This window comes from Trichechus manatus, unplaced genomic scaffold (assembly GCF_000243295.1).
Source record: "Trichechus manatus latirostris isolate Lorelei unplaced genomic scaffold, TriManLat1.0 scaffold00048, whole genome shotgun sequence".
In the NCBI taxonomy this organism is placed as follows: Eukaryota; Metazoa; Chordata; class Mammalia; order Sirenia; family Trichechidae; genus Trichechus; species Trichechus manatus.
The window spans coordinates 6,094,059-6,100,990 of NW_004443984.1; the positions used below are offsets into that span (position 1 = coordinate 6,094,059).

At 46.4% G+C, this 6,932-nt stretch overlaps 1 long non-coding RNA gene across 2 annotated transcripts; it reads right to left on the reverse strand.

The window, feature by feature from the left end:
- Positions 1-2,416: 2,416 nt before the first annotated feature.
- On the reverse strand, positions 2,417-6,349 carry LOC111820719 (uncharacterized). 2 transcript variants are annotated; one of them, XR_002824233.1, is made up of 4 exons: positions 6,146-6,349; positions 4,841-5,020; positions 4,636-4,732; positions 2,417-2,452 (listed from the first exon to the last, which is right to left on the reverse strand). It is a non-coding gene; the product is annotated as an uncharacterized LOC111820719 (long non-coding RNA). The 2 variants fall into 2 exon arrangements; XR_002824232.1 differs by having other exon boundaries at positions 4,841-4,976; positions 6,146-6,345.
- Positions 6,350-6,932: the final 583 nt, after the last annotated feature.

A 6,932-nucleotide genomic window follows, 5' to 3' on the forward strand; every position in this document is an offset into this window, starting at 1 on the left:
ATTTGCATATACACTGTAAGAGGTACCAACCATGCTTCATTCATAGAAAGAACTGAGGCTGTCTTCTAACTGCTGCCTAGGGATGGAAAAGACCCATGGCTTATGGTTCTACCCAAAACTGAGGCCATCAGAGGCTTCCAGCCCCCTCCTTTTACAGATGGGACAACTGTGGCTTAGAGAGGGAAAGTGATGAGCCCAAGGTCACACAGCAGCTGGGGAGCAGAAGGCTCCATCCCAGGCTTCCCATGGTCTCCCAGGGGCTTGCACTAGGGGCCCTCATTTCTGTCTGCCTACAGGGTGGATGAAGGTGTGAGGGGCTTGGTTTTCTTTTGAGGCCCTTCTCTGCACCCCAGAATAACAAAGCCGGGTGGCTTGACAGCCTCCGCAACCACCACAGGAAACCAAATTGTAGTAGAAAGGCAGATGGGAGTGGAAAATCCTCTCCGAGATCTTAGAGCGTTGCTTTCACCTGTTCTAAAAATAACCAGGCTTATTAGAGATTGATAGATGACAAGATAACCCACAAGTTATTCCACTGAGGCTGGGGAGAGGAGAGCGTAAGATTCTGCTTAAACAAAAGGAGACACCGGCCATGCTGCAGGAGATGGACAGAGTTGGCTGGACCCACTGAAATTCATATTCGGTGGTGTTGATAGAGGGCCATTTGTGGGGCAGGTCCCGGGCTAGACTGGAGGAACACAGCAGTGAGCAAGATAGATATGGACACTGCCTTCAAGAGATCCTATTCTCTGGAGGGGGGAAGACAACAAAAGTTAACAAATAAAACAATTGCAAATTGTGATGAGTGCTATGAGGGAAACAAGTAGTGCAGAGATAAAGACTAATAGGGAGACCTTCTTCAGCCAGGATGGGCAGGGAGGACCATTTAAGCTGAGACCTGAAGAGCAAGAAGGAGGCAGCCAAGCAAAGAATGGAGAGAAGGGCATCCTTGGGCAGATTACAAAGCCCTAAGGTGGGGTGGATCTTTGGCAGTTAAAGTGGGTGGGGAGGTGAAGGTGCAGGAGGAGGCTGGAGGGATGACTGGGCCAGATTGAGCAGGCTTTGAGGACCTATTTAGGCTTCTGGGTTTGAGTCCAGGTCTATGGAGGCCATTGAAGCAAGGCTTCCAGCAGTGGAATCATGGAGTGTGGTTTGCCTCTTAAGAAGCTCGATCCTGCTTGTTGTGTGGAACAAGGATTGGGGCGGGGGGCAGGGGCAAGCAGCAAGAAGACCACTTAGGCAGCAGATGTGGTGTCCAGGCAGGAGTGACAATGGCCTGATCCAAGGGACAGGGAAAGCGGAGAGAACTGGATGGATTCAAAATATGTCTTGGAGATCACCTTCACAAGGAGCTGCAGATGGATTGGATTGAGGTAGAGAGGAGGAAGGGGGGCCCTGCAGAGGTCTCCCAGGTTTCTGGCCTGAGCATCTGGGTGGGTGGTGGTGGCGTTTCCTGAGGTGGGTCAACCTACTATCAGGAGGGCCAGGTGCAGGAATTGGTTTGAGGGCATGTTAGGTCTGAGAAATCTGGGGACTGCCAAAGAGGCAGCTGCAGAGGCCCTAGCAGTCTTGTGCCATCTGACAAAAACAAACAGTTGGTTCTTCTATTATCAACCCAGTCTGAACAGTGAGCTCCAGGGGGCCAGGGACAGGTCGCCTTTGTTTTGTAGCCCCAGCACTTAAGATGGTGTCTAGCAAAAATTTAGTGGATGAATGAATGAAGCTGGACCACCAGCCAAATGAGTCGGCTTGCAGATGTGATAATTGAAAACAACCACAGTGCCCTGCACACGTTGTCAGTTGTTAGTTGCTGTCGAGTTGGCTCCAACTCATGGCGACCTTATGTGTAACAGAACAAAACGTTGCCCGGTCCTGCACCATCCTCCTGATTCTTGGGCCCTGCACATAGTAGGTACTTAATAAATATTTAAGGACTTCTGTGACTCCTCTTCTCTCACCCCGACAACCAAGCAGTCAATGATTCCTGCAGATTTGACCTTCTCAGTGTTTCCTAAATCAGTCTCCTATTCCATCCCTACTTTGTAGTTATAAGTTGCTGTCTGGTCAGCTCTGACTAATAGCGACCTTATGTATAATGAAACGTTGCCTGGTCCTGCACCATCTTCATAATTGTTGCCATGTTTTATCCCATTGTTGTGGCTTCTGTGTCAATCCATCTCACCAAAGGCCTCCCTCACCTTCGCTAATCCCCGACTTTACCAACAATGATGTACTTTTCTAGTGATTGGTCTTTCCTGATGACATGTCCAAAGTAAGCAAGGCAAAGTCTTGCCATCATTGCTTCTAAGGAATATTCTGGTTGTATTTCTTCTAAGATTAATTTGTTCGTTCTTCTGGCAGTCCATGGTATCTTTAATATTCTTAGCCAACACCACAATGCAAATGCATCAATTCTTCTGTCTTCCTTTTTCATTGTCCAGCTTTTGAATGCCTATGAAGTAATTGAAAAGACTCTGGCTTAGGTCAGGAGCACCTTAGTTATCAAAGTGACATCTTTGCTTTTTTTAAATATTTTTGTTGTTCTTATTGAGAATGTACATGGCACAACATATACCAATTCAACAATTTCTACATGTACAATTCAGCAACATCGATTATTTTCTTCAAGTTGTGTAACCATTCTCACAACCATTCTCTTTTTCAGAATTGTTCCTCCTCCATTAACATCAACTCACTGTCCCCTAAGTGTCCTATTTAAACTTTCAAGTTGCTGTTGTCAATTTGATCCTATATAGATAGTTCTTAAAACAGCATAATGCTCAAGACAGACATTTTTTACTAGTTATGCTAGACTGTTTTTTGGTTTAAAGAAGAGTTCAGGGGATATTTTTGGTTTAAGGTTTAAGATTAACTCAGGGGGATTCATCCAGTCTCAATGGCTCCAGAAAAGTCTCGATTTCATAAGAATTTGAAATTCTCTACCACATTTTCTCCCTTTGATCAGGATTCTTCTATGGAATCTTTGATTAAAATGTTCAATAATGGTAGCTGGGCATCATCCAGTTCTTCTGGTCTCATGGCAAAGGAGGCAGTAGTTCATGGAGGCAATTAGCCATGCATTCCATTTCCACCTCCTATTCCTGACTCTCCTCCTTTGTCTCTTGACAGCGTTGCTTTTTAAAACTTTAAAGAGATTTTTTACAGTAGATTTGCCCAGTGCAATACCTTGATTGATTTCTTGATTGCTGCTTCCATGGACTGTGATTGTTAATCCAATTAGAATGAAATAATGGAAAACCATCCCTACTACCAATATACTAATTCAGACCCTCAGCATTTAACTATTGTATATTTATAGTGCAGGACAGGGCAGAATTTCATTTTGTTGTACATGGGTTTGCCATGAACTGGGGACTAACTCAATGGCAGCTAACAACAATAGCTGTCTTTAACTGAGTACTAGGCACTGGGGTAGGCCCTTGTAATGTAGCTTCAGAAATCGCCGATCATCAGTGGGGATAAGAAACACCAGGATCAGCACAAAGCTGGTTCCTATGAGGTGGAGGTCAGGCATACCTCTATTCTCCAGCTTTTTCACCATTTCTGACACCAGCCATCCTCCCCTCAGAACTCTCTACTTCTCTACTGGGTCTGACAATTCGTTGCAATGGCCACACAGAACTCACAGACCATACTCACAGTGATGAGGTTTATTAGGAAAGTAACAGCCCTCAACTCTGGAGACAGGATCAGCTTCGTCAATCAGGACAGCCTTCAACGAGGACAGCTCTCAACTCTTCAGCTGTGCCAGCCAACAGCCCTTCTCAGCCTCTGCCACTGGGCTCCTCTAGGCCTCTGCCCTGCTCAGGCAAGTGTTACAATTCTTTTGGCTCCGCAGACAAGTGCCCGGAGGCAACCCACTCTGTCAGCAAGCCTCCTGTCCCAGGGCGCTCAGGTGTGTCTCTTTCTGTGGGCCAGCAAGCACCACTGCAGCAGTCTGCTGGTCCCGTGATTCCTGCCGCTCATACTGCTGCCACCGTCTCGGTGCCATCTTCAGTGTTACAGCTCTTTTAGGAGGTTCCCTTCTTTTCTTTCTCGCTCTCTGTGCCTCTCTCCCTACCTCTGTTGGATTGGCTGCTTATATACGCAAGCTCCTTACCAATTTCAAAGCATGGTCCTCCCAGCCAGGCCACAAACCAACGAATCTCTGCAAGGTCACTTAACCCTTATTGGTTGGTTTCATGCACCCTATTTGCGTAGTAAATTGACCAATCTTTGCAAGGTGCATAAAATAGACCAATCACAGGGTCTGCAGCCTAACCAATTATTTTTGGCAGAATTATAAACCTAAGGCCGGAAAGGCCATATATAAAGAGAAACCCACTCTGCTGCAGTCCTTTATGGGTATTATTCACATTTAACCCTCAAAAAAACACACAGAGGCAGGAAAACTTACCCCTTTTTACTGCCCCGGACACTATTACAACAGCCCTCTGTGTGACTTGCCTATGGCCACACAGCCAATAAATGACAGAGCCAGGATATGAACCTAGGCAGGCTGGCTCTTGGCTGGTACAGTCGTACCTTTCAACCAGTTGTGTGATGCATGTCTGTTTGCTTGTCTGTGTCACTCAAGAACAAGAACCAAGTCTTGTTGCTCCTTACCCCCAATACCTGGCATGGCGGCTGGCACGCAGTTCTGTAGGTGTTCAATCAGGCCTCCCTTTACAGAGCCAGGTTGTCACCTTCCTGCTTTGAATAGAAGGAAAGCCTGAAAGGAGAAAATTCTTTTCATTATATAGCATTTTGCAATCATCTATCTTACATGATCACATTCATATTCACAACAATCCCAGTGGGCAGGGATTATTAAACCCACCTGTCAAATGAGGGAATGGAGGCCCAGAGAGGCTGAAAAACTTGCGTAAAGTCACCCGGCTAATAGTTGGTGGAGATAGTACATAAACCCAGGTCTCCTGACTTGAAGCCCGGCACTCATTCCACGCATCATAAACCTGGCCAGGGAAGATGTTGCTGAATTCAAACCTGGTGCAAGAAACTGGAGTCCAGCCTTGTCAGGGGTCATTAATCACTCCCTCCCCCAGCATGGCTGAGCTCTGGGGCAGAGGCCTGCTTCCCGTCCTCCCAGCCCTCAGTGTAACACCTCTTCAGGGCAGAAAACTCTTCCCTGTTGCAAAGTTCTAGCCCTCCCCTCCCCAGCCTTTCCTCAGGCTACTCCTCCCCAGCCCCCTCTGAGGGTCCTGGTAAAAGCATCCGCTTGTCAGTGTAAATCTGCAGGGTTCAGACCAGCAGCTGGAGATGGATGGGCAGGAAGCCGTAACAATGGATGAAAGACCCTCTGTGCCCAGGTGGATGGGGGAGGGAGAGGCAGGAAACAGAGAAGCCGCCTGCCTATGGGGCTAGGAGCCGCCGGCCGGCGGGAGGCCTGGGATGCCAGAACCCGTGGGGTTTATTTGGATTCCCAATGGATCCAAGCTGGGGAGCAAACATCTGACCAGCTCATCTCCACGGGGCGCCAGGCCTAGGACGTGTGTGACAAGAATGTTGCTGTCATTCATCACTGTTTGTCCCCAGGGCCTAGCAGAGAGCTGGCTACACAGTAGGGGCTCATGATAAAGATTTGTTGAATGAAGAAATTAACCTGGCACTACTATTAACTGAAGAATTACAGTTTTAAATCGATTTGCTTAAAAAAAATTAAAGATTCATAGTTTTCCCTTTCCCCCTCAGAGCTTTTGCATATGCTGTTCTTTCTGCCTGGCATGCTTTTTCCTCTGCTTTTGGCAAGGCCAGCTCCTCACCCTCTAGTCACAGCTTAAACAAAGCTCCTCAATGAGCTTTGGGGGACTGCTCTGACTGCCCCAGCCAAGGTAACCCCCATTTCCTTGCCCCGCTAGCCCACTACATATTGATTTCCTTCAAGGCACTTTTCATGATCAGAAATCCTCTTTTAACTTTGTGCCCTGTGGGGTTTAATTTTAAAAGAAGTTAAGAAATGCTTAAGTTTATAATGTATAAACCCATTTAGTTCATTGCAAGGTAGTCATGGCAAGGCACACAGGTAAAACCACAAGACATTTAATTATGACAAGAGAATCAGAGTTAACAATTACAATGTTAGTTCAATGGTTAGAGTCTGACTCTTTAGACTTCAGACTTTTACCTTTAAAGAGAGGTCTCAAAGTGCAAGCTTAACCAGTGGTATGTCCTTGACAGAGGTCCCTCCGTGCTAGGGTTTGAGGTCGACAGTGAGGCAAGGCTATCTCAGGCAGAGCCTCCAGCAGCACTGGGTCTTTGGAGAGTTCAAGAGACAGATCAATGTGGAAACGAGTTGCCTCTGACTTGCTCTCAGTGAAAGGACGAAAGCCTGGGGTTTTATGTGATTTAGTCCCTCTGGTCCTGCTTGATAAGCGTCTATCAAGGCAGCTTACATCATAGGTCCATAATCAGGGGCACACATTTGAGGTGTTTTAACTTAGATAAACTAAAGGCTATGTCACAACTTATCAGAGCAAAGCAGTTGTCTTACACTGAAGTTGTTGTTGTCAGGTACCATCCTGTCAATTCCAACTCAAAGTGACCCCATGTGACAGAGTAGAACTGTCTCATAGGGTTTCCTAGGCTGTAATCTTTACGGAAGTAGATCACCAGGCATTTCTCTCACAGAGCTGCTAGGTAGGTTTGAACCACCAACATTTTGGTTAGCTGCTGGGTGCTTAACCCTTGCGCCACTAGGGCTCCTTTACACTGAAGTAACTGGCTATGATATTAGAACCTGGAACAGAGAAGTTAACTTGTCTGTTTTAAAACTTAACCTAAACGTTTAAGTCACACATTGCATGTTTCACATACATGTGATCTGAGATCATTACGTTATAAGCATATATAACACTTTGTCATTTCCTGTCTCTCCCACCAGAATGGAAGCTCCAAAAGGCTGTGGATCATAT